This window comes from Coenobita brevimanus, chromosome 23 (genome assembly GCF_032717465.1).
Source record: "Coenobita brevimanus isolate Jiangsu-jjx chromosome 23, ASM3271746v2, whole genome shotgun sequence".
NCBI classification, from domain to species: Eukaryota; Metazoa; Arthropoda; class Malacostraca; order Decapoda; family Coenobitidae; genus Coenobita; species Coenobita brevimanus.
In genome coordinates, this window is record NC_136976.1 from 27,633,815 (window position 1) to 27,660,986 (window position 27,172).

The following is a 27,172-nucleotide window of genomic DNA, read 5'->3' on the forward strand; positions in this document are numbered from 1 at the left end:
TGTTCTTTTTCTGTGCTCAGTTTTAAATAATTTCGCAGTTCGTCGACTGTTTTTCATCACATTTCTCGTTTTCATTTCCTCATGGCGAAATCAGTCTGTTCTGTGTGTGTGTGTGTGTGTGTGTGTGTGTGTGTGTGTGTGTGTGTGTGTGTGTGTGTGTGTGTGTGTGTGTGTGTGTGTGTGTGTGTGTGTGTGTGTGTGTGTGTGTGTGTGTGTGTGTGTGTATTCCTCCATGAGAATTCACATGATGATATTCACATCTTTCGCAGTCATCTTTCTCAAAAATTCCTCTACCCTGTTTCAAGGAAAAACAAGGATATGATGGTTATCTTAGTGGTATTCAAAGAGACGTATCTAGCCTTTGGTGCTATCGTATCATTGCAGTGCTTGTTACTTCGCACACTACTCTTAAACAATTGGGATTGTGAAATGATGAAGATTCTATAGAGCTCGCTTAAATTATATTCCTAGTTGTTGTTATTGCTGCTGTTGTTGTTTCTGTTGCAATCCCGGGCTCATCTCGTTATGGGTCCATTGGATCTCAGAAATAGGTAACCTCGACTGGTCGCTCCCAGAGATTTTTTGCTGAGGTTAAGTTGAAGGACTATCTGTGTTATGAGAGCATGGTGCATGTGGTGTGATGTGGTGGTGGGGGGGAGGGGCTGCACTGAAGTGTGTACTAAGTGGATATTTGCGAGTTGTTTTTTGTGTTGGTATTGTAGCAAAGAAGGGTTCTGGCTGCATCGTAGTCTAGCTAGGTTTACGCATGTTTCTCTGGGTAGGGATGTTTCTGAGAGGTGTATGTTAGTGATTCTTGAGAGATGCTGCTTAGCTGGATGTTTAGGATGACTGTTGTAGTTATTGTTTTGTCTGTGAATCGTAGTGCTGGGTAGAACAGGGGGAGGAAAGGTCGCTGATATGCCTTGTGTAGTGTGGGGCAGGTTTTAATTTCTTGTTTCTTTCTGGACGAGGATGACGCAACATCAAGTTAAAGGACAGGTTGGAGCTTGAGCTGAAGCAGTGAAGTGTGTGCTCATCATATTCTCATAATCTTTAATTAGAAAAATTTGTGTTTCTTATGTAAGTGTTCTGCACTCTGCAATTTTTCTTTTTTTTTTTTTTTTTTTTACTCTTTTACATAATTTTGTTGGCTAAGGTTGGGGCCCAGATTAGGCTAGCATAGTTTATGGCTGCTCCAAAGAACTGTTTATAAACAGAGTTGACGAATTCTTTCTGTTATTAGAAAAAAAAAATACAATTTGGATATGGTATAGGATTAATATATCGTTATAATGCAACCACATTAAAAGAAAGGACGCTGTTTCCCTTTGTCTTCCCCGACGTCTAGGCGAGAAAAAGGAAGACATTAAATTCCTTCGCGTCTCTTGGCTTCATTTTGAAAAGAGAGCCAGCATCTCTCCCCTCTCCCTTGCTTTTTGTCATTCAACACAAGCAACAACCACTCACTTTCCTTTCTCCTCGCCACCTCACACACCACGAAGCAGTATCATTCATGTCTCTCCGGCTTCTTACCCCTCACTTCTGTCAGTTCATTCATCCCCTCCTCCATAAATGCTTACATCCTTTCTCCCCTTCCTCTTGCTGCATTGCACACGAAGAATTGGTCTTTCTCACCAACCCTCTTAAGTAACCGCTCGCTCCTCTCCGTTCTTCCGCCATAGTTCATGCATACTTACCACCTTTCCCCCTTTCCCCTCGCCATATTAAACACTACGAAATGTGTTTTTCTCACATCTCTCCTTAGCTTCTAACCTCCCTCGCTTCTGTCTGTTCTTCCAGTCCCCTTGATACATACTTACTCCCCTTCCCTCTAACTGTAAGGCCACATAGTATCCCTTCTCTGTCTCCGATGCATACTGACTTTCCCTCTTTCTTTTGTTTGGCTACCTTATACACTAGAAAACTGTTTTTCATCTCTTCCATGAATTTCTTAACACTCAGTCAATCTTTACTTATGCGCCCATACATTGATGCATATTTAGTACTTCTTTTCCTCAGCAAAATCTCGTGTCATCCCTACCGCTAAGCTGAAGTTTAAAAAATAATATAAAAAGAAGAATACCCACAAACTATACACTTAAGCCTGAGCTGAAATTGCCATCTCTCCATCGTACAAGTTCAACTATAACATGAGAATAGCATTAGAACACAGCACTGGTCACGAAAACGTGCTATGGAAAAAATATGGTTTCGTATCAGTCTTATGTTGACACTGGGCTACGGGAAATAAGCTTCACAAAGACATAATTTCTTCAGTGTAGAGTGTGGATGAACTACAGACATCGTTTCCTCTGCCTCACTACTCCTCGTTCCGCACAACTGAGAACCCAGTTAATTGACACATAAGGCCCACAGTTCATGACGACGGTACCGTATGCAGTGCAAATATTTCACATCCACCTTATTTGAGGTACTTTGTATTATATATATATATATATATATATATATATATATATATATATATATATATATATATATATATATATATATATATATATATATATATATATAGATAGATAGATAGATAGATAGATAGATAGATAGATAGATAGATTTGCTGCACGCATGATTTCAAGACTAACAAATCTGACTCATATCGTGATCCCAAGAACGCCATTATATTGTTGCCACTATCAGATGATTTTATTAAGCTCTGGAGGCACCTGTCGTAATAATAGAGTTAACGAAACCTACCTGAAAACCGCCAGTTCGGAAACTCTCCTAAGCCACATACAACTGAAAGAGACAATGGTATTACTAAATACGTTATCGTGTTGAAGGAGTTAAATGTAGCATTTTACTGTGATAGACAAACCTGCTTTATAGAGTTAATACAAAGCCTCTTACTTCATTCTTCTTTAAGTCGTTAGGAGCGCTGTAGTTTCTCCTGTAGGCTGCTTGCATCCGAACGGAGTGTTGTTAAGGTAACAGAAATCTAGTATTTGTGTACTTATCCCGCTTCACATTTCCTCCTTATCTTATTTACATACTGAATGCCTTTACCTTTTTTCCTACGACCTCTACTTCCCCTTTTTCCTTCTCTGGCTCCTTACGTGGTGAATCCGCTTACAGATTTACATATTAAATTAACCATTCACCCAAAGGGAATTTCCCATAATTATGCAGTTTGAACTGGGTGTTGTGTTAAAGACCCCAGGAAATACGACATGGCTTGAATACTGGAGCACCCTCGTCCACGGGAACTATCAGCCCTCTCCTCCTTGCCTGAGTGTGTGCAGACAGTCAACCACAGGGAGGGCTAATAAACGCAGATCATATATACACATACGTACAAAACACGGCTATGTCCACAAAGGTCATTACACAAAAAATACATGAATCCTCACGCACTTAAACACCCATACATACACATATACAAGCACATAAGCGGTGCCTCAATCGGTAGAGAGTTGGTCTGCAGTCCTAACGGACCCGGGTTCAAATCCCGCTGGGGCAGGGAGCAGTTTAAGGATTTGAATTTCATAAATATCAGATTTACTGATCTACCAGAAGACCCGCCGACATGTCGTAAAAATACCCCCGCTAATACCAATACACCAGTCCTGTATAAGACAGCCCTAGCATGTATCCAGTATGGACGATGGGTGTTAGCGCCGAAGTGGTGACATGTAGAGGTGTGCGGTACATACGAGGACTACTGCGCCCTGAAAGCAGGCTGTGAAGCCTATGCCCAAAGTCGATCACATAAAAAAATATATATATGCAAGAAAGAAGGAACCAAAGACTAGAAGCCCACAAATTGTTCCCTCAAAAAAAAAAAAAAAAAAAAAAAAAAAAAAAACGGTAGTCAAATTCAAGATCTGTTTATACAGTACACAAAATACATATACTTTTACCGGTACCCACGCATATACCCTCCACATCATACCAGACACACATAAGCTACAGTTATACTCAGAAAGGCCATTTACACATACATAGAAGCTAAATTTAAACCCATACAGGTGGCAGACACACATATAGGCCAAATGTACATCAATAAAGGCAATAAACACACGAAGACAAGCTAGTCATAATTACATCCATAAAGACCATACACACACATACAAGCCACAGTAATATCCATACGTGCCATATACAAATAAAAACAAGCTAGTTGCACACACACACACACACACACACACACACACACACACACACACACACAGATTACAGTCACATTCACAGACAATACATATAGACATATGCAAGTTACAGTTACAAAACCACTTAAGCCATATACATATTCGCAGGAGTCATTATACATACACACTAAAGCAAGTCATCGAGTCACAATTATTCCCGCATAGGTGATAATTATACACATACATACAAGCCATAACAGTAACCACAATCTAAATTATATAGGCACATAAAAGCAATTAATATCCATCATTGTCACGTAAACACACATACAAGCGACATCTATACACATTAACGCCACATACAGACATACTGTACAAGCCACAGCTATACACAAAAGCGTAACATACTCGCGCAAACAACTCACAGTTATAGGCGTGTTTGGGGGGAATCTCAGCTTGAAGAGGAATAAAATAACCAAGGTCGTTATGAAAAACATTTTTAATTTCTTTCTGCCAGGGGTTTTGACATACATTTTAGCATGACAAAACTAAATAACTGTTAAACAATACACAAAAATACATACTTACACGGGAAGGCCCTGTAAGCTCTCTATAATAAGTATAAAGGGACTGCTGAGCCATTACTGAGAGTAGGCTTGAGATTCCTGATGGAAATGAACTTTAATAATTTTAATTTTTTCCTACAACACTTGTCTCGTACTGCTGTGTGTGTGTGTGGGGGGGGGGAACACCGTTTACGACCAGTTCTGCTCCAATGACCTATGTGCCGGTGTTCTGGTTTTAGAGGCATGCAATGTGCTGCCTGTATACCCCGCTTGGCATCTGGAGCAGAGAAAACTATAAACTACAGACGAGCATAGTCAGACAACATACAGTCTTTAATATCAAGAAAGCCAAATTAAATGGAATCTAGAGGCACAAATCTGAAGTCCAAATGAGGTAAAATGTTACATAATGCTTAAAGTTTTTTCTTGATTTTCTCTGATAAATCATCCAGACATGGAATCTTAAAATACATTACATTCAGTATACGTTTGATGCTGGTTGCTTAGGATTGTACTTGTTATCCATTAATGTCCAAACATTCCGGTAAGTGACCCAGCGTACCCATTTTCTGTAAAGCGCTTCTTTGAAAATACTATTTCTTCATGAAATAGATGAAGATTAGATCAAAGAAACAGGCTTTATGTAGCAAGGTTTTTATGACACTGATCTTGAAATTATAGTAACAACAACAGTAGAAACTGGTGCCTAATCCAGATAAAATTTGTTTGCAAAAATAAAGTAATTTTTCCATTTAATTTTCCTAGTTTTAAGTAAAAACAAGAAAGCTTAAAATTATTTTCTGTTTCCATACCAAATAAGGTATTCCCGTGTTGTTTGTCCCGGTACTCCAAAATTTTGTGACATGGCCCTTCCCTTTAAGAAGAAGAAATGTGTCATCCACATACCAACAATACAGTTAACGCTTATAATCAATGGACATTTCTCTTGCCAAGACGTTTCATGATAACCGAAATGCATTAGCAAAAGTTTGACGCAGAAAGGATTCCATTGCCACCGTAGGATTGTTTATACAATTGTCCATTAGAAACGATATAAGTGTGAAAGTCTCTCTCTCTCTCTCTCTCTCTCTCTCTCCACTATCAGGTCTGTGTGGGCTTCACTGTGTCAGTGTTGGCAGGGTGGGTGCTTTATGACTTACCGTAGTGCAAACAGTGGTGGCGGTGCAGAGTTCATTGTCACTGCTGGCCAAGGGTAAATCGGTCAGTTACAAGGCAGAGGACATTCCTTGAGGAAATATCATGATAGGCGTCGAAAAGCATTCATTCTCCACACAATTAAAGTCGTTAGTATCTCTCCTCTTGTACTCCTGCTTGATAATTAATGCACTCGTCCAGCCTAGTCATCGTCATTCACAACATAAAACAATGTAAGGGAAAACAATGCCAAGGTAAGGTAAAACAATGCCATATATTGCATAAGTACACAAATCTCGTGGTGACTACTTATCTTTTTTTTTTTAACTCTAGCTATTGTCAGAAGATGATATCAGGTCTTGCTAAACCTCCCGAAGTCTGAAGGTTAGGAAACTATCTCAGTTTAACCCTTAAACCACGGAGACGAATTATCAGTTTTACTCGATCCAACTCAAAATTCACTCGTCTGTGGAAAACATCTTGAGCTTTGAAGGAACTGATGGATTGTAACAGCTTAAACAAAAATCAATAAAATAAAAACACGGGTTGCTATTCCAGTATCGCAAAATTAGGAAGGAAATGTATAACTATGATGTGTAAATTATGTAAACACACACACACACACACACACACACACACACACACACACACACACACACACACACACACACACACACACACACACACACACACACACCTTTCAGATCTGGGTTCAGGGATGCAAACAAATTCCAAGCAAGGGCCCCCGATGTCTATAGCTATCCATCACGCGCAATGTACGATTCAGCCTCTTTTGTTTTTCGTAGGCAAAACAACCATCAATCACACCGCTGCTCTCCCAGGAAACAGACCTGAGAGATCAGTTATCATTCGTAGGGAGGGGGGGGAGTAGAGAGAGAGAGAGAGAGAGAGAGAGAGAGTGTGTGTGTGTGTGTGTGTGTGTGTGTGTGTGTGTGTGTGTGTGTGTGTTTGTGTGTTTATTTTTTATAATGTGAGGAAGAAGGTACCAAAGGCCGCGAACCCGCAATTATTGTTCATTCCAAGAGAAAAACAAAATACAAGAGGGAGTCAAATTCAAGATCCGATCATTTCGAGATGCCTGGACACACTGCGTTTGAAAGACTGGACATCATAGGAAGCAGGAAAAACAGACAGAGGGAGACAGTTCCAGAGTTGACCTGTTGCATAAATGAAGGACTGGGAGTAACGATTAACTCCTGCATTAGAGAGCTGGACAGAAAAGGGATGAGAGTGCTGCTAGACGGGTGCTACACACCCGTCGTAGAGGTGGAGGAATGTATGCAGACAGTTCAGAGGAGCAGTGACCATTGAAGTAGCGATAGAGAAGAGATAAAGATGCAACAGTGCAACGAAGAGACAGAGGTTGAAGGGAGTCAGTAAGAGGAGGAGAGTTAATGAGACGAAAAGCCTTTCACTCCACCCTATTGAGAAGAGCTGTATGTGGGGAGTCTCCCCATACATAAGAGTTGTACTCCACACAGGGGCGGATAAAACCCCTGTATTGACTCAACAATTGTGCAGGGGTAAAGAAGGAACGGAGTCGGCTTAGCACACCTAATCTCTTGGAAGCAGATTTTTCAAGAGATGTAATATGATCTTTCCATGATAAGTCCCGAGTAAATGAAACCCCAAGCATGTTCAAGGATGATGCAGGATTAAGCTGAATATATTAAACATTAGTGGGTAAACCTGTGGAGGATTTTGTCGGGTTGATACGTGTAAAAACCTAGTCTTTTATGCGTTAAAAACAAATAGATTATTTTTACCCTTGTCAGAGATACGAGCCAAGGCAGACATTAGGTGTGCCATAGCCTCATCCCTTGTTTGTTGAAGTAACTGCTGAGGTGGACGTTGCGGGAACCGAATGGAAAGGTGAAGGGTGGAGTCATCAGCGTAAGAGTGGATAGGGTTTGATGTACGGCTTAGAATGTCATTGATGAACAAAAGGAAGAAAGTTGGTGATAGGACATAGCTCTGAGGAACACCACTGTTGATAGATCTAGAAGAAGAACGATGGCCATCTACAACAGCAGCTATAGAACGACCAGAAAGGAAGCTAGAGATGAAGGCACTGATAGAAGGGTAGAACCCGTAAGAGGGCAGTTTGGAAATTAAAGATTTCTTCCGGACTCGATCGAAAGCCTTTGAGATGTCAAGTGCAATGGCAAAGCTTTCCCCAAAGTCCCGAAAGGAGGATGACCAGGAGTCTGAAAGGTAGGTAAGAAGATCGCCAGTGTAGCGTCCCTGACGGAAGCCATACTGACGATCAGAAAGAAGGTTGTGATAGGAAAGATCCTTTAAATTTTTCAATTAAGAACTGACTCAAAAACTTTTGAGATACAGGATGTTAAAGCAATTGGACGGTAGTTAAAGGGTTGGGAATGGTCACCCTTCTTTGGGACTGGCTGAATGAGAGCAAACTTCCAGCAAGAAGGAAAGGTACAAGTTGATAGACAAAGGCGAAAGAGTTTGCAAAGGTGGGGTGTAAGTTTGGAAACACAGTTCTTGAGAACAACAGGAGGGACTCCATCAGGCCCATATGCTTTATTAGTAATGAGGCCTGTGATGGAAGAAAATACAGCAGCTGAAGAAATTTTAATGTCAGCCATGAGGAAGTCAGAAAGGGGGAGTGATGAAGGAACAGCACCGAAATCGTCGAAGGTTGAGTTGGAGGAGAAAGACCGAGTGAAGAGATCTGCTTTATCAGTAGAAGAAATAGCTACAGAGCCATCAGAGTAGAAAAGAGGAGGGAAGGATGATGAGGTAAAGTTGTTAGAAAGTTTTTTGGCAAGGTGCCAGAAGGAGCGGGAAGAATTCGAGTTGGAGTTGGAGAGTTGAGAGCATATAGTACGGATGAGATTATTTATAGCAGAGCGAAGAATAGACTTAGCACGATTCCGGGCAGAAACGTATAAAAGATGTGATTCAATGGTGGGTTGGCTCCAGTACCTTTTATAGGCCCTCTCATTGTTGCGGACAGCATTAGAACAAGCGTGATTAAACCAAGGCTTTCTTGCTTTAATCAGAGGATATGAGAAAGGAAGGTATGCTTCCATGCCCGAGAGCATAACCTCCGTAATGCACAAGGCAGACTCAGATGGCTCTTGGCCATGGAAGCAATAACCATTCCAGGGAAAATCAAAGAAGTACTGCCTGAGGGCCTCCCAATCCGCAGCTCCAAAATGCCACAGACGACGTTTCTTTGGAGGGTCCGCAGGCCGTACCAGAGCAATAGGACAGGTTAAGATGATAAGGTTGTGATCGGAGGACCCCAACAGAGAGAAAAGATTAACAGTGTAAGCAGAAGGATTAGTTGTAAGGAAGAGGTCAAGTATGTTGGAGCTCTCTCCAGGGTGGTCAGGGATATGGGTAGGGTGCTGTACAAGCTGCTCTAGGTCATTAAGGATAGAAAAGGTGTAGGCTTGTTCACCAGGTGGATCAGTGAAAGGAGAGGAGAGCCAAAGATGGTGGTGAACATTGAAATCTCCAAGAAAGGAGATTTCAGAGAAAGGAGAAATGGATAGAATGTGTTCCATCATAGAAGTAAGATAGTTGAAGAATTTCTGATAGTCAGTAGAATCAGGAGTTAAGTAAACAGTGCAGATATATTTAGTCAGAGAATGACAGGAAAGCCGAAGCCAGAGTGTCGAGAATTCAAAAGAATCGAGTTCAAGAACACGAGAGCAAGATTAGTCGTTGGATATATATACACAACAGCCACCTTTGACTTTGAAATGAGTATAGAGAAAGTAGGAGGATACAGAAAAGAATCTGCTGTCAGTTGCCTCAGACAGATGAGTCTCAGTTAGAAAAAGAATGTGAGGTTTAGAGAAGGAGAGGTGGTGCTCAACAGAGTGAAAGTTAGAGGAGAGGCCGCGAATGTTGCAGAAATGAAGAGTCGGACACTGTGTGTGTGTGTGTGTGTGTGTGTGTGTGTGTGTGTGTGTGTGTGTGTGTGTGTGTGTGTGAGAGAGAGAGAGCGGTGGAGTGAGAACTGGAGGAAGTTAGTAGGTAAGAAGGGAACGAAAGTGAGTGAGGGAATAGGGCGAGTGAAAGAGGAACGAGTAATGTGAAAGAAGGAGGGTGGGTGAGTAAGAAAGGAGATAGGGTAAATGAAAGAGTGACGAAGGGAATGAGAAAGGGAGGAGTGAGAGAGTGGGAGATGAGGGTGAATGAATGACAGAGGGACAAGAATGAGAAAGATGCAAGCATGAGGCAGAGATGAACGAGAGTGAGTGGGAAATTAAGGAGAGAGGAGAGTGTATAAGAGAGGAAGAATGGTTAGTAAGGGAGGGTGAGGAGTCAGCCACATAATTTCAGTACATCATTTTTTGTTTAGTCTTACTATCCGTACAAGATTATATTGAGCCTAGGTTAAACTTAATTGAAATTGAGGAGCTAGTCAAGCTTTTTCCACCATACTCTTTAACAGGAGGCTTTCTAGATGTTTTAATATGGGTACCATTAAGAATAAACTAGTCACCGTTCTGGAGGAGTTAATGAGTGACTGGGAGAAGGACAATGATGAGTGGGAGAGATGCGAGGGTGAATGAGTACAACATAGACGAGGGTGAGTTAGACTGAGAGGAGGGTGAGTGGGAGTGAGAGAGAAGGCGAGTGTGTGTGAGAGAGGGACGAGAGTGAGTGAATGCGAGCAGGGTTAGTAAGAGGGCATGTGAGAGAGGGACATGGGAGAGTGAGTGAGTGAGTGAGAGACGAAGGGGAAGGAAAGAGAAAATGGGGAAAAGAGGTGATAGAGAAAGCTGGGAATAGCGCCGCTACTATTTTAATAGCGATGGTGGTAACGCCATTACCTTTTTAAGCCAGTAGCGGAACTGAGAGCGCCGCTACTTTTTGGCCGTACTCGGGCGTTACCGTGCTCCTCGCTACTCACGCGACGAATACAGGTCCGGAGACGGTGAGTACATACAGATATGCCGACGGTTTGTTGTATTTATTAATGGCGAAAAATAATACTCTCGTCAATTCTGTCAATGATGTTTGTTCTATATTACAGCAGTAATTTATTAATTATTATTTATTAGTAATGTGCAATAATTAGACAGGACTTTGCTAGTTAACTATCGATCATTTAAATTACGTAACTGGCAGCTTGGCGAGCAGCACACACACAAACACACACACACCTCTAACTATCCCCGTCTCTAACTCCCGCTCTCTCCTCCACTCTCTCTTTCACACTGATTCCCACTCACTACGTTATTATTTCGTAACAGTATGTAACTTTCAGTTTAATGTAATGGAAAAAAAAAAACATTGCTACTGTATATATAGCCTTTAGAAGAAAGCCCCAGTTCATTTTTACTTTCTTTTTCGTACATATCTTAAATAGGTATCATTGAATATATAATAAATCTGTATAATATGTATCAATGGTAGGCCACATTTTTTTGCCTTTTATTTACGTATGTAACTTTCAGTGGGTATACTAGGTAACAATGTAAAAGAACATTTGTTACATTATACAGTAAATACCTTTTTCCTGTACCTTCGGCTCTAAGCTTCATTAAAGTGACACCGACATGTATATGATATATATATCTTTTTTTCAATATAATTATATACTGACATTACCGGTACACAACATAACCATTCAGACTGACTAATATTATCCAAACAGTATATAGTGTATTGCTACATCACAGATTTTTGTTAACCTTTCCCTCGTGTACCCCTTTCTTATCCCAAGTAGCGGAAGCGGGAGCGGGAGCGCCACTACATTTCATATCAAGTAACGAAACTAGTAATGCCACTACTTTTTCGAGCTAGTAACGGGACTGGGAGCGCCGCTACTTTTTATTAGTAGCGTTCCCAGCTTTGGTGACAGAGAAGTGGAAGTGGAGGACTGTCAGATACTAAAAGGAGAGAGCGAAAGCCGAGTAGGGTGAAGATAGAGGAGGAATGAAGTAGAGAGAGTGCAAAATATGTGTGTGTGTGTGTGTGTGTGTGTGTGTGTGTGTGTGTGTGTGTGTGTGAGAGAGAGAGAGAGAGAGAGAGAGAGAGAGAGAGAGAGAGAAATAGTGTGAAAATGAAAGACGGCAAACAAAGAATACAACTAAATGTAATAACAGCGAAGAAAGTGAGAGGGACGGGGACACGAGGAGTGGAGCGAGTGGGCGAGAGCATGGAAGGCATGCATATGAATAATGGAAGACAGAGATTAAGAGTGAGGAATAACTCAGGGGGGTGAGTAAGAGGAAGGTAGGTCGTGTGAGGGGTGACGGATGGGTGGGGAAGAAGAGGACGTGAAGAGAAGGAAAAAGGATAGGAGGACGGGAGGTGCAGAAGGAAGACGGGGAGAAAGGGAAGGAGAAAGATAATCGGGGAGAGGATAGGAGGGAGAGTGTATGATGGATGAAGAACTGATGAGAAACATGAGAAACTGAAGAAGTGATTGACAGAGGAAGAGGGGAGGAAGGGAAGACGGGAAAAGAATGAAGGGGGTGAGAGAAGAAAGTAAAGGAAGTGAGAAAAGGCGTGTGAGGGGTGAATGATGGTTGGGGAAAGACGAAGAAATGAAGAGTGTGATGGAGGGATGAAAGGGGTTAGAGAAGAGAGGCAGGAAAGGAAGGAGAAAATGAAGGAACATAATGAGAAGGGAAAAGAGGAAGGGAAGAGGAAAAGTAAGGAGGCAGGAAAGGAAGGAGGGACAAAGAATGAATGAGGGAAAAAATGAAAAGAAGAGATGGTGTACAAAGACTTGTAGGTACAAGGAAAACTCAATGTAAGGAGTTTGTTGCATTTTTTTTAGGCTGGTTATTGAGGGTACGTACTCTTCTCTCAATTAAAAACAAGGATGGCAAAATAGGAAGGATCCGCTTACCCACCAGTCCTTTCAAATGAGACCGCCAAGACATAGTGAGAAAGACAATAATACAGAAAAAAATGGTTACGAAGCTTTAGCATCGAAAGAGAGAATAAGGATTCAAAGCAGAGAGGAAGGCAAGAGGACTTTAGGCGAGAAAGGGAAGAGAGAGAATTTTAAGGTAGAGAAAAAGGAGGAGGAAGGGAGAGGAAAAGGAAGTAAAGGAATATTGTAGATTGGAAAAACGGGGACAGTTAATGATTATGTGCAAAGGAGTGAAGAAGTGACACTAGGAAAATGAAAAGAGAGCAATGGAATGTCGGGAAACGAAAGGGTAGTCAGAAAAAAATATCAGAGAGGAAAAAGAGACTGCTCACAGAAATGGGGGGGGGGGGAATGGAAGCACGAAAATACTAGAGAGAAAGCGATGGAGGAATAGAGAGAGGCTGACATTGGAGTAAGCGAAAGAAGAAAAGCTCACGGGTAAAGAAGGAAAAGGAAAAATGGAGAGGAAGATGGATGAACGACGAGGGTGTAGAGAGAAAAGGTAAAGAATGAGAGAAGTAAAGAAAGAAATCGAGGCTGGCTGGATGTGGGAAGAGAATGGAGAGGGAAGAGGGAAGTGACTGAGGAAGGAAGAGAAATGTGATAAATGAGGGAGGGGAAGTCATGGAATGGCAGAAAGTGATGAAAGGGAGGTGGGCAGTTGCGAAATAGGTAAAAAATGAAGCAAACCAAAGTGAAATAAAGAAAAAGGAAGGAAGTTCAACTTAGTACTTATCTTTCTTCTGTTTTCACAGCCAAGAGCCAAAATTTTACGTCTCTCTCTCTCTCTCTCTCTCTCTCTCTCTCTCTCTCTCTCTCTCTCTCTCTCTCTCTCCATATAAATATAAAAAAGATGTTTGTCTGTCCTCTATGGAAACCGGGGGTAAAGCAAACAGAATTTTCTAAACTGCTCTAACAGATGCTTTTTACAGCGAAATTAGATGTGTACATTACAGTTGCAAAAATTTTTGCTAAAGTTTGCGAAAATTGCAAAAGCTTAGATTTTCTTCGTGTTCATCTGTTGGTCCAATTTGGAACTATAGGTTTTTCAGTAAAGCTAACAACCTTTTCTGGAGCGTCGGAACAGAGCAGGACAGGCGAGCGGAGCAGACAGGGCGTGCAGAAGCTCACATGTAAGTAAATCTGATATTGGATTCAGTGAACATAAATCAGATTGGCTGATGAATCATATAACTGAAACTAATGAAGTTTATTCAGACTGACTGGTGAATCATACGACAAAGTCAGAACTAAATTCAATTGTGTACATTGCAGTTGCTGAAGCTCTGTAAAACTTTGCTAAGACAGCAAAATGATGAATTTCCTTAGTGTCCCTGTGTTGAGCCAAGCTGGAACTACATGTTTTTCAGTGCGTCTAACGATGCTTTTCAGAGCGTCGGCGTGGAACAGGCAGGGCTAGTGTCACAGGATGGGTGAGCAATGTACAAATTTAAATTGAGGGTAGTCTCGGAGAACATAATTCAGATTAATTGATGATTCATGTAAATTCCGCCGTACATGCATACATACATATGCCTTATATATATATATATATATATATATATATATATATATATATATATATATATATATATATATATATATATATATATATATAAAACTCAGTCTGAATGCTTCTCCAGCGTCCCTAGAAGCCACAGAACTGCCAAAATTATTTTATTGTGCGTCTCGCACGCTGGTGGACGTGGGTTCGCCTCCTGCCAGAGTTGTAAAAACTTTGGGAAGCGTTCACTGAGCCACTTACTGCTTTGGTGGACATAAGAGGTGCTGTGGTTGAACCAGTGTCATATGCTAGTAGGCTTGCAACCAGTCAGCTTAAGGCGGGCCGATTACACTTGGTTCACAGACTACACACACTTCCAAAGCCACTTCAACATTACAATCACACTCACAAGCACTTCTTACCCTACATACACTCTCTACCAGACAGCCTAAGCGACTGGGTAGAGATACATTGGCTGTATCGTCCCTGCTTCGGTAGGGATAGGCCGGTCCTGCAGTGGACCTCAATGGCTGATGATGATGATGATGATGATGATATATATATATATATATATATATATATATATATATATATATATATATATATATATATATATATATAAGAGAGAGAGAGAGAGAGAGAGAGAGAGAGAGAGAGAGAGAGAATGTCTGGCAGTCTGTCTGTCTGTCTCCGTCCCCTAAGGAAATAGCAGCCACAGAAAACTCTCCAAACAGGAAAAATTTTTACGACTAATTTAATTGTGTGCATTACGGTTGCTAAAGTGGAGCCTCTGATGGCCGAGATTAATTAGAAGTAACCAATCCAGTGTTGTGAAACGTGGTAGTCAATTATCGCAGATTTTTTTTTTACTTCTACAACCATAATATTAGCAACAATAGGTCTGATGAGTGGACGTATGAGTGGGGGAAGGGGTAGAAAGGGTTATGTGGATGGATGTGTAAGGAGAGGCACGGAGGGTGGTTGGGTAGGTGTGCCGGGGTCGAGTGGGTGAGTGGGGTGGGCGGGCAAGGTTGGGTGGATGTGGTGGGGCAGCGTGGTTAGGTGGGTAGGGTGGGAGCAAGATGAATGTGTGAGGGGGGGCATGATGGGTGGGTGACTGAGGAGGCAGATTGGGTGAGTGAATATGGGTGAGTGTTTGGGCAGGGTGGAGGGTGGAAGAGGGAGGGGGAGACCGAGGATGAGATGGAGGGATGGGGTGGAGAGGTATATGAGAGAGGGGGGTGTGAGTTGGGAGCAGGGTAGTGAAATGGCGGGGGACAGGGCGACTTGGAGGCGATTTGTTTGTGGCCACCCCAAACGGGATTGAGGCGTCTGGCAATAGATAGATAGATAGATAGTTTGGGCAGGGTCGGTGGGAAGGTGGGTGAGTGGATGAGTGGGGAGAGTGAGTGGAAAGGTGGGTGGGAGAACGGATGTGGGTAGATGGGTGGGTGGATAGGGGATTTTTGGTCCATGGTAGGAATGGATCCACGGGGATTATATCCGTGGGGAAATGAGGCCAGGGAGGAACATAAGTTCACTGGGTAAAATGAGATCCCGGAGGTCTTCCCCCAACAGGTAAAGTGTCCATCCTGGGCCCCAGGCAATGCCGGTACACACGATCATAGTGATTAACCAGGGTAACGGTGAGAGTGTCATTGTATCCTGGGAGAAATACCCGGTAATATTATTACTGTTATCCATCTCATAGTAAGAACAACTCTAGTGCTACAGCTAATCCCAGACGGCTTGATTCAGCTGATAGTGCGTCATAAAAGACTGAGAGGGTAAATACCAACACTGAACACACTTTCAGCGTAAGGAGATTTCATGCCATCCATCCAAGCTAACGCCAGGAGATTTTAATCGGCGGAAGAAAATGATAAATCTGAGAGTTCATACTTTTACCGATAACCCTTTTATGGTCTGAACAACTCTAGTATTATGCCAGACAAAATTTTTTAGGGTGCAAATGGTAGGACAATTCTAGTATCCTACTCCAGGTGAGGTTAAACCATTGTATTGAGAGAGAGAGAGAGAGAGAGAGAGAGAGAGAGAGAGAGACATACAGACAGACAGACAGAGGTGGATAACAAAAAAGTGGAAGGGAATAAAGAGATTAAGGGGACAGGCAGGACGTGAAAAATACGCGGCGATGGGGAGCAGTAATGAGATGGTGAAGGGTGCGAGAGGGGAGGCGGGGCAAAACATAGACCAAATGTGCGAGGACTGTTTGTGCGAAACATTGCAACTTACTCCATGCTCCACTCGAAATAAGGCCAATTACCAATTATAAAGCCTAGAAATGTGGAATTTGTGTAAAAGCATTCTTAATACGAGTTTTATGAGAGAAAGTTACCATATTGCTTTTAGCAACAAGCAATATTTAATTAGTTTAAATATGTTTGGATAAATCTGCAAGTGAGAAAATGAACATTGATGAAAAAAGTTTAAGTGTATACAAACAGAAAAAAATAAATACTGCTTTGTAATACATATTACAAATGTGGATGAACAAATTTGCGGATACCATATACTAAGGTAAAATAATATACCGGTAATATTCATTTAGCTGGGATTTTGTTACGCAGCTGTAAAAACGATCATCATTGTCATCATCTAAACATCTCCAGCATAAGGATGGCGTGAGACACAGTCCACAGAGCAAGGGAAAGAAAGTGATAGAAGAAGAAACTAACCAAAAGTCTGCCCAGTTGAATGAGCCACACTCTCATTCACTCACCATTCAAGCCCCCGAAATCCTGACTCCACCTCACAGTCATGAACAACACTTGTGCGTTTAATATATATATATATATATATATATATATATATATATATATATATATATATATATATATATATATATATATATATATATATATATATATTTGTGTGTGTGTTTATTTGGCTGGTACTAATTAAAGAACTCCTTATTTAACCTCTTAAATTCTCTCTTAACGTATCACGTATCATTCTTATAACTGTATAACTACTATACATAGATAAATGGATAACTCAGTCTGAATGCTTCTCCAGCGTCTCCAGAAGCCGCAGAACTGCCAAAATTATATATACAAATTGAAAGAAAGGAAAAAGTATAAATGGAATTACAAACGTAAAATATATATATATAGGTCTTGAAACAGTCGAAATACATTAACCTCTTCAGTGTGAATGACCTTGTCGAAGATGAAGAAAACAATGGAAAGAGCCGACAACGTCCTTACTCTCTTTACATCGGGAGGTCGACCCAAGGCTGAGTGAAATCTTTTGGCAGAAACAAGTACAACGGAGGAAAGGAAACACTTGATGAAACTCTTGAACAGACTGAAATTTATTAATCTGACATTGGGTGGCATAACACTGATGATAACAGGAAAATATATGTTCATATACAGTAATTATATTAGTAAATACGTTACTATCAGAATTAATAGGTTTTGTTGCAAGAGAGGAACAAAACTGATGTGAAAATGAAACGTACCCTCTTATCAGAAACGTTCATTAGTCTGTCAAATCTGATAATTTTGTAGGAAGTCGGGGCAGAAAATAAGATTTTTACAAAGAAAAATGTTCTTATCATTGTCATCAATTAAATTTTGCCACTATCAGAGCAGAGTAATTTATTGCAAGGAAGGAAAAAATGAGAAATGGTCATAAAAAGCCGTTATCATTATCTTCAATAACACAGTTTGCCATATTTAGGGAGTATGCCATAATTGAGCAAGCGATAGACTATATTGAGAAAACACAACTTTTTGTCATCACTCCCAATTTTTTCACTACTGAGGAATACAGGGAAAAATATAATGACCTAAAAAAAACTGCTCGTAAGACAATACTTCATTAATCTGACAGATACGTATACTGTATTCACTTTGTCAGACGATACAGATATGAAGACACAAAACAAGCTGTCTTTGCGAAGAATCTCTGTCAATTTGAAGAAGCAACTACTGAGATCTTAAAAATGCGTAATATGCCACAGGTGAAACAAAGAAAGAATGTAAATCAAGTACTGTTTGAAGGATCAGCCTTACCGGGAAATTTATGTGACATAAAACCAGTAGTTGAAACAACCAACCACCCTTTTAATGAGGCAGCAATCCATGAACTAGATATGTTAGTACTTACATACACGAACCAGGTACTGCACAACCAAGTACCTGAAATAGTGGAAAACATTTTATTTCAAACTGCATTAACATGTACTATGTGAAAAGTACAAGTAATGTTAATATATGAATAAGGCTTACCAGATGTTAATTTGTATTGCCTGTTGAAGTGTTCGTACTTTGTAAGCCTTCCGCAGTATGATCTGACCTTTAGCTATCAATATATTATTAGCTTTCAATAACCAAAGCAATTAAAAACAGCCAACATTACCACAGGAATGGAGGATGGTCTCCACAAAGCTGCCGTACTCTTACATACTTCTATTGCAAATTACCTTTATTGTTAATAAACATACAATTACACAGGATCACAAAATTCGTAAACTTTTATTGTTTAGGCTTACTCCTCATAATGCGCTTTTAAAGGTCCAAACAAAAAATTAAAATGAGAATGTGGAAAAGCTGTCTGGGGGTAAAGAGCAAATTGTGCCTAGTTAGAATCTTACTGATGAAGAAGTGAAGGAAAGGCACTACGTTGAAAAGCCCCTGGAAGAAAAAAGAAAGAAAACAAACCACAGTATGGTCTCAAACATAACGTGGAGGGTATTATAACGAAGGTTGTTTCTGTGATTATGATGGAGAGCAGAGCAGTCATCATGGGCAGTACCACCCATCTGGTGCACGACAGGCCATTGACACTACCTCAGTCGTGTCGTAAACCCACTCAATAGAGATACCGATACAAAAAAAAAAAAAAAAAAAAAAAAAAAAAAGTGGTTGTTAGAAAGAATAATCATGAACAGTTTTGTATGAGAGGCAGAAAAGGACCATCTATGCACTATATAACCTGTGTTTTACAGCTCTGTAAAGAAAAGCAAACACAATCATCGAATGTTCTCGTTGTTAATCAAACGTCTCCCAGTCGTCAACATACACTTCAATCTGGAAATAACAGCACTAACTTACAGTCTATTGTCTCAACATATTCGTCATGTCGAATTTCAAACGTACCAATAGTTTTATCCACTACCTACTGTTGCTGGTAGCTTATGCCATTGTTGTACTACGAAAATAATTTTCCCCTTTTGAATTTTATTCCATTATGCATAGTTATAGTATCAATCTTCATTTCGAACAAATTACCGAACCTAACACAGTCAAAAGCGTAAAAAATGATAAATACTCGTACTGGATCTCCTCTGAGTTGTCTTTTTTTTTTTTTTTTTTTTTTTTTTGAGAGAGAGAGAGAGAGAGAAACATATTTATTATCCTTTGTCGCTTTTCGTAGGGTATATTTCGCAGTGACAAGATCATTTTTGTGGCTCTGCCCTGCACTCTCGAGACTTCGCCCATAATAAAATTCAGGGACCACTGCTGCACACAGTATCCTAGTGGCGGTCTACTTGATGACGTATAAAGCACTCTACGATCAGGGTTCCTTACGATGGAGCTGAGCATTTTGATTGCCTTGTTACAGGTTGCCATACAATGTTTTGAGTCTGTGAGGTCGCTACTGATCATAACTCTTAAATCCTTCTCGTCCTTTACTTCCATCAGTGGGGTATTGAATATGCGGTAATCATATTTAATGCTTTTGTCGCTAAAGTCCATTATCTTACATTAATGTACATTACATTTCAAATAATTTTTTACTCCAGACCATTAACTGATCAGGATCGTTTTGTATAGATTCATAGTCTGCTTTCGTAATTACTTCGCCTCCAATTTTCATGTCATCTGCTAGTATCACTACCTTAGGAAGGACTAGATATTCTAGATCGTTGATACAAATAGTGAAAAGAAATGATCCTTAAACTGATCCTTCAGGAACTCTGCTCGTTACTTCTAGACATATTAGTGATAATTAATTCATTACTACACGTTGCTTGCAATTCGTTAACCAATCAACAATCCATGAACATATTTTGTTAGAGAAGTCGCGGGCTTTTAGTGCTTCATTTTTTCCCCTCACGTCGGGCATGCTTCCATTCTACATTTCCACCTGCCTATTTTCAAATACGTTCCGTCGCCCAATTTTTCTGTATTATTTCTTCCCAGTATCTTGTTTTCCTTCAAATATGCTGTTCTTATGTCTTGGAAAATTGTTCATCCATCCCTTCCCATCATAGACATCTACATCCAAAGAACATATTTTGTTTTCTTCTTACTGCTGTTGGGTTGGTAAATGTGATTGTGTAGGTCAGTTGTAATGATCTGGAGAGAAAGGAGCAGGAAGATAATGATTTAGACGTCTCGCTGTGTCTCTCTCTTCTTATCAGTCATTGGCATGTCTCTCACTTTCTCGTCGTCACCTCAGGTATATTGAGTAGTGTACGCCGGGTCATTCTGTGGATTCCCCCTTTTCCCCTTTTCACAACCCTGGAGAATGGAATAACGATATAAAGGGTTATTACAAAGGAGTAGAAACTGTACGAGGGAGAGGTACGTATTGTCTCTTGTGCCCCAGTTTGTATATGACTTACACTCTCTGTCACACCTGTGGATGGAGCATGACCCAAATGACTTGTACGTGTTAGCTCAGCAGTCTTCAGATTTGCACACTAAACTAGCTTACATTGTTGTATTAGGATGTGACTGCACTTTCTTTTCTGTCTCTCTGTCTACCTATGTATGTATATGTGTAGGTATGTATGTAGCTTGCTAGCTAACTACTGTAGCTATCTAATATTACACTGCTAATGTACATTTTTATTCAACTTAGGGGAATATCTTAGCACAGAGGGGGCATTGAAGGCTCTACCGTACCTCTGCAATTCAAAAAGTCTCTCTTCAGCCGAAAATAAAATCATCCAGTATCCTCGCGGTGAAAAACTCATACAATTCGCTAAAGTTATTTCATTAAAATCTTGTTGATTTCAGGCGACTCTACTGAGCTTTACATACACTCTCCGATGACGAGGGGTTACGCGTATTACAACTCGCATTAATCCGTCCATTACTAGAGGTTTTACTCAGTTTACTGAATATCATCTGTTCATTAATCAGTATATTACGTCATTTCAGTAAAGGGGTAAAATTATTCAGCGTTCCATTCAAGCAATCATAAATCCCGTCAGCATCATTTCAGATCACTCCCTCACATCAGCGTTCATCAGTATACGCGTGATCTACAAACTGCCGCATCTAGGTGAATTTATGAGTGTCTGTGTTGACAAGACGGCGAAAGAGCTGAGAGGCGCAGATTTTATACATCTTCCGCATCTGACAGCTAATCCTTTAAACCAACCTACTGTCATCAATGTTTACTCCTTTGTTCTCCCATTCTGGCTTTTTAAAAATGCTTTCCGGGCAAACTGTAAATAATTTTGGTAAAACTGTATCTCCCTGACGCACACTTTTCATAGTCTTAATTTTTTTCAAGTATTTGTGTACCTTAACAGTAGCAGTTCCCTCTTTACATATGATTTCGAATGAGAATGAGAGAAGAAAAAATGGAAGAAGAAAATCAGTAGAGAAACGGAAGGGAAAAATGGACTGAAAATGGAGGAGGGAAATGCAAAAAAGAGGAAAGATGTGCGAAATATAGAGGAAATAGCGGAGTATAAAACAAGTGAAAAAAAAGTAAAACAGGAAAGGAAAAAAAGGCAGAAAAGGGAGAGAGAACCTATGAGAAAAACGTGAAAGAAGGATAAGTGGTTAAAGGGAAAGAGAGGGCGGGAAAAAAGGAGGAAACGATAGCAATTAGGAAAGAATGGTAACGGGGAAAGGAAGGAAGGAGAGAGAGAGAGAGAGAGAGAGAGAGAGGATGGGACACGAGAAAAGAAATGAAAATAAAGGAGAGCCTGAGGAGGGAGACAGTAGATAATGGAAACAGAATGATGTAGGAAGGAAAAGGAAATATATCGCTGAGCGTAAGGAAGGATGAAAGAATATATATATATATATATATATATATATATATATATATATATATATATATATATATATATATATATATATATATATATATATATATATATATATATAGTGAAGAAGGCTGAAAGATATGTATCATCTGTCTGGGAGGAGGAGAAGGGTAACGAGGAGAATGGGATCAGCAGGGAATCAGAGACAAGAAAATAAGCATAATAAAAATAATGCTACAAATTATACTGTTCACTTGAAGGGTGGGATAACGAGAAAAAAAAGTGAAATCAATAAGGAATCAGAAAAGGGAAAACGGTATGATGGTAAAAGTTGACTTAGACTACAATGGTCTGTATGGAGCAAGGTAAACTGATTCCACTTAGACAATTATGCCAACACCAGCACCGCCACAGTGCTCTGGTGCTACGTAATAATGATACTCCCACCAGTACCTCACTTTCATTGGTCCCATTTATCCATAAGCTTTCTATACCCTAATTTATATATTAAGGAGACTGGGTTGGAAAGTTCGTGGTATGATGGAGCGAAGACATCATTCACATCAGGCTACCAGTTTCCCACATATCCCATAATAAATTACCTCCAACTCTGCCTTATCGCTCATCCCCCGTCCAAGATTTTTATCCATCCGTCAGACGCAGCTGTAATTGATTTTTCCATAAATTCATTAGCCGCTCCTAATTTCTCAGCCCAGCAAGCAACACCACCAACCGAAATTATTCTTCTGTTCGTTATTAAAGCGGCTTAACATTCCCAGGCAGTGGCAGCAGCAGCAGCAAAGTAGCACCTCACCACATCCTCACCGGGAATAATTAATGTGGATGGGTTTTTGATCACAATTAGATCCATTAATCCACAGTGAATAATATTACCCCGGCCCGCAATGCTCTGCTCAGGACCAACAGTATTTCTCTTTTTATTCCACGTGGCAGGTGGAAGGAGTATACGGGCATGTTACAGCAGTTATAGTGTTTCTTCTGACCCGATAGAAGTCACTAACACTTCTCAGCTCAGCCGATGACTAAATGTTCGAGTGGAGGGTTGATTAGGCATGTCGGTTAATGATATTCATTCCTACCTCTTAGGTTCATCGAATTTCACGCAGTTACTACTTTTTACTCACGCCGAGGGTGTCCAGTTCCGTCAAGTAAGAACAGAATACTGACTCGGAATGACAAAGAAAAACAGTGACACTTCGGATGTCAGCTAGAATTACAGTATTCCATTAGGTGTTCCTTACGTTTCGTATGATCTTTCTTGAATAAAAAAAATAAAACTGTGTGTGTGTGTGTGTGTGTGTGTGTGTGTGTGTGTGTGTGTGTGTGTGTGTGTGTGTGTGTGTGTGTGTGTGTGTAAGCGCACGTTCGATGCGCGTGCTAACACATTAACTTCGATTACCCATATTGTATGATAAATGCGTAATTATTTATAAATCAAAGATAGAAAGGATATTATTTGAGGTGAAAAAATAAATCTTGTCATTTCCAGTAGTCGGTCTGTACAGTGAATATATTATGATGCCTTTCACCTATTTTTTTCACGTATTTAAACTCGTTTCATCTACGAAGGGACAATCTGGGTGTTCCACCGTCGTCCCGGATAACGAATGAGTAAAATTTCCGACGTTGATACTGAGATGAAGAAAGAAATACATGTGAGAAATGAATGAGCCACAGATAAATGTAATTAAAAAAAATGATGAAAATAAGATAAAAGAGAGAGTCAGGAGCAGATAAACAAGAGAAAAGATAACTAAAATATAAAGCGCTCAGAGAGTGCATATCTCCGCCAATACCATTACCATTAAAAGGATCCGGATCCGGATCCGTGGATATAGGGTCCGGATCCGGATCTTGATCCGTCCCCAAATTTAATCAATTCTTTATTGGTCCATGGCCCACATTTCCAAAAAGTTTCATTGCCATTCATCGAGAACTTTTGGTGATATTTTGCGGTATACTCAGGATCTGGATCCGGATCCGCCCCCAAATATAATTATTTCCTCCTTGGCCCATGGTCCACCCTTCCAGAAAATTTCATCATAATCCGTTGATAACTTTTTGAGTAATCCTGGAGCTGGATCCGTAGCTATAGGATCCGTGTCTGGATTCGGCTTCGCCCCAAAATTTGAAAAATTCTTTCTTGGCCCATGGCCCACCTTCCCAAAGAATCTCATCAAAATCCGTTCGTAACTTTCTGAGTAATACTGCTAACAAACTAACAAACAAATAAACAAACAAACGAATATGCTGTAAAACACAACCTTCTTGGCGAAGGTGAAAAATTAATGCCTTTATTTCTTATAAATTGTGAGGCTCGATATACTGTGTATATATATATATATATATAAAGTGTTGGAAAGTATTAAACGAACACCGGCTTTGTGATTCAGCTTAGGTGAACAACACAACAGTGAAGGGCTTAACGATGTCAGTAAGTACCTCATCCCTCAGACTCATGCAGTTTCTTCTTAGGAGAACAAATCTTTGTTGGGAGATCAGTAATCTAAAAAACAACAATGTACTCAGTTTGAAGGAGTCCAGAAGGATACATACTGAAACAGATAAGAAGAAACCTTCGAATAAATCTAGCTAAATCAAACTTTCTTCAAAATCAAGCATCAAAACTACTTAACAACCCTAATGACAATAGAATATACTGGTCACCTATCAATTCTTTCAATAATAACTTTAACAACTCATCATCCATTCCCCCACTAAAATCTTCAGATGGCAACTTTATAAATGACCCGCGTGGGAAAGCAAATATCTTTGCCAGTACATTTGCCAGATATTCTACCATAGAGGAAGTCAGCCAGAACGTCCCAGTACTAGAACTTGACTCTCCTGAAATTGTTCTACTTAAAATACAGACAAGATACGTAAAATCCGTCCTGGACAATTTACCAACCAACAAAGCTCCAGGCCCAGATGGAATTCCTCCAATTGTTTTGAAAAAGTGTTCCCCAATTGTTTTGAAAAGTGTTCTAGCTAAATTATTCAGACTATGCATACATACTTCTTCATTCCCTAATTCATGGAAAGAAGCCAAAATCCACCCAATTCCAAATAAAGGAAGTTCCTCTGACCCCTTTGATTACAGACCAGTGGCTGTCACATCTTCTCTGGGTAAAGTATTTGAAATTTTGATTAATAAGCACATAGTTAAACATCTTGAATCCAACAACATAAATAATGATAGACAACATGGTTTTCGCCACGAAAGATCCACCACTGACATATTCAATATCCTAACTCATACTCTCCATCAGTCAATCGACCAACATGGAGAAACTCATGCAGTAGCCCTTGATATTTCTAAAGCTTTCGACAGAGTGTGACACCGTTCCCTGCTGTCCAAACTCCCTTGCTATGGACTAAAGTCCTTTGTTCCTCTGCTTTCCTCATACCTCAGCGACAGAAAAATAAGAGCAAAAGTAGATGGAGTATATTCTAATTTCCACTCAATTAAAGCCAGCGTGCCACAGGGGTCAGTTCTGGCGCCAACCCTATTTCTGGTTAATACTAATGATCTCTTATCTGTCACCCACAATCCAATCCATTCAGATGCAGATGACTTAACAGTTCACAGCTCATTCACACTCAAACACCCATGTACAATGTCTGATATCTCTAACTCTCAACTCAATACAGCCATCTCCATAAATCAAGACATATCTACGATCAGTGAATGGAGACAAAACAACCTTGTCTCATTTAATGCTAGTAAAACCAAATGTATACAATTTACTAATAGACAGATATTGCCAGATTAGTATCTTACCTTCAATGCTACTAATATTCCCATCTCCAAAAGTATTGAAATTCTCTGTGTCTCACTTAACAATGCCCTCAGTTGGACCTATCATGTCAGATTACTTGCTAAAACCGCCTGAAAGAAATTTGAATTATTGTACAGAGTCCGTAACTTCTTCACGGACGAGCAGTTAGCTATAATTTATAAGAGTCATGTTCGCTCTCAGCTTGAATATTGCTCACCCATATGGAATGGATATGGAGAAGTTGGATTAAAACAACTAGACAAAATTCAGACCAAAGCTGTTGGAATTAATAATAACCCAGCTATTATAAATAAACTACCTCCCCTACAAGTAAGTAAGAATGCTGCCTCCCTTGCATTATTTTACAGATATTTTTATGGCAAATTCTCAGGCGAAGTTGCATCCATTATGCCACCTCACCATGCCTTCCCTCATGCTACACGGGCATCTGGTAGCGCTCATGACTAGAATGTCACTCAGCCATATTGCAAAACTTCTGCCAATTAGAATTCTTTTATTCCCAGAACTGCATCTTCCTGAAACTCGCTTCCCCAGAGTTGTTTCCCCCCAAACTTCAACCTACAGTTGTTGAAGTCCAACTGTTACAGATATTTTATGAATGGAGGACGCCAGTAATCCAATGTATGTCTTACTTTTTTTTATTCATTTGTTTTTCCTTCCTCTGATCTGTTAATAATATAGATAGACAGATAGATAGATAGATAGGTAGATATAATGTACAGGTCATTTAATGTAATACAGAGAAAGAATGAAATGCCACCAACCTGAAAGTTGAACTGCCATTTGTTTAATACTGAGAAGACTCGGTCAGTTGTTAGTAGCACTTGTCATTCAGTTGTCAGCTTCAATTTCAGTATTACCAGTAGCATATTTCCTTTATGACATAGGATTTTATAAATGGATGGAACGATATATCTATATTTATCTATCTATCTATCTATATTCTAAATTGTGGTAAGATGTTCTCAGTAAGAAAAGGATAAATGTAATACGTACAGTATGTATACAAGAGCCGCGTTGTTTGTTTGTCCTTCAATCACGCCCAAACCAAGGTCCAGAGATCCCAAGACCCATATTTTTTCTGAATCAGGGTGACCCAAGGATGGTTTTAGGGGGGTCAAAATACAGATCTGGGTCATTT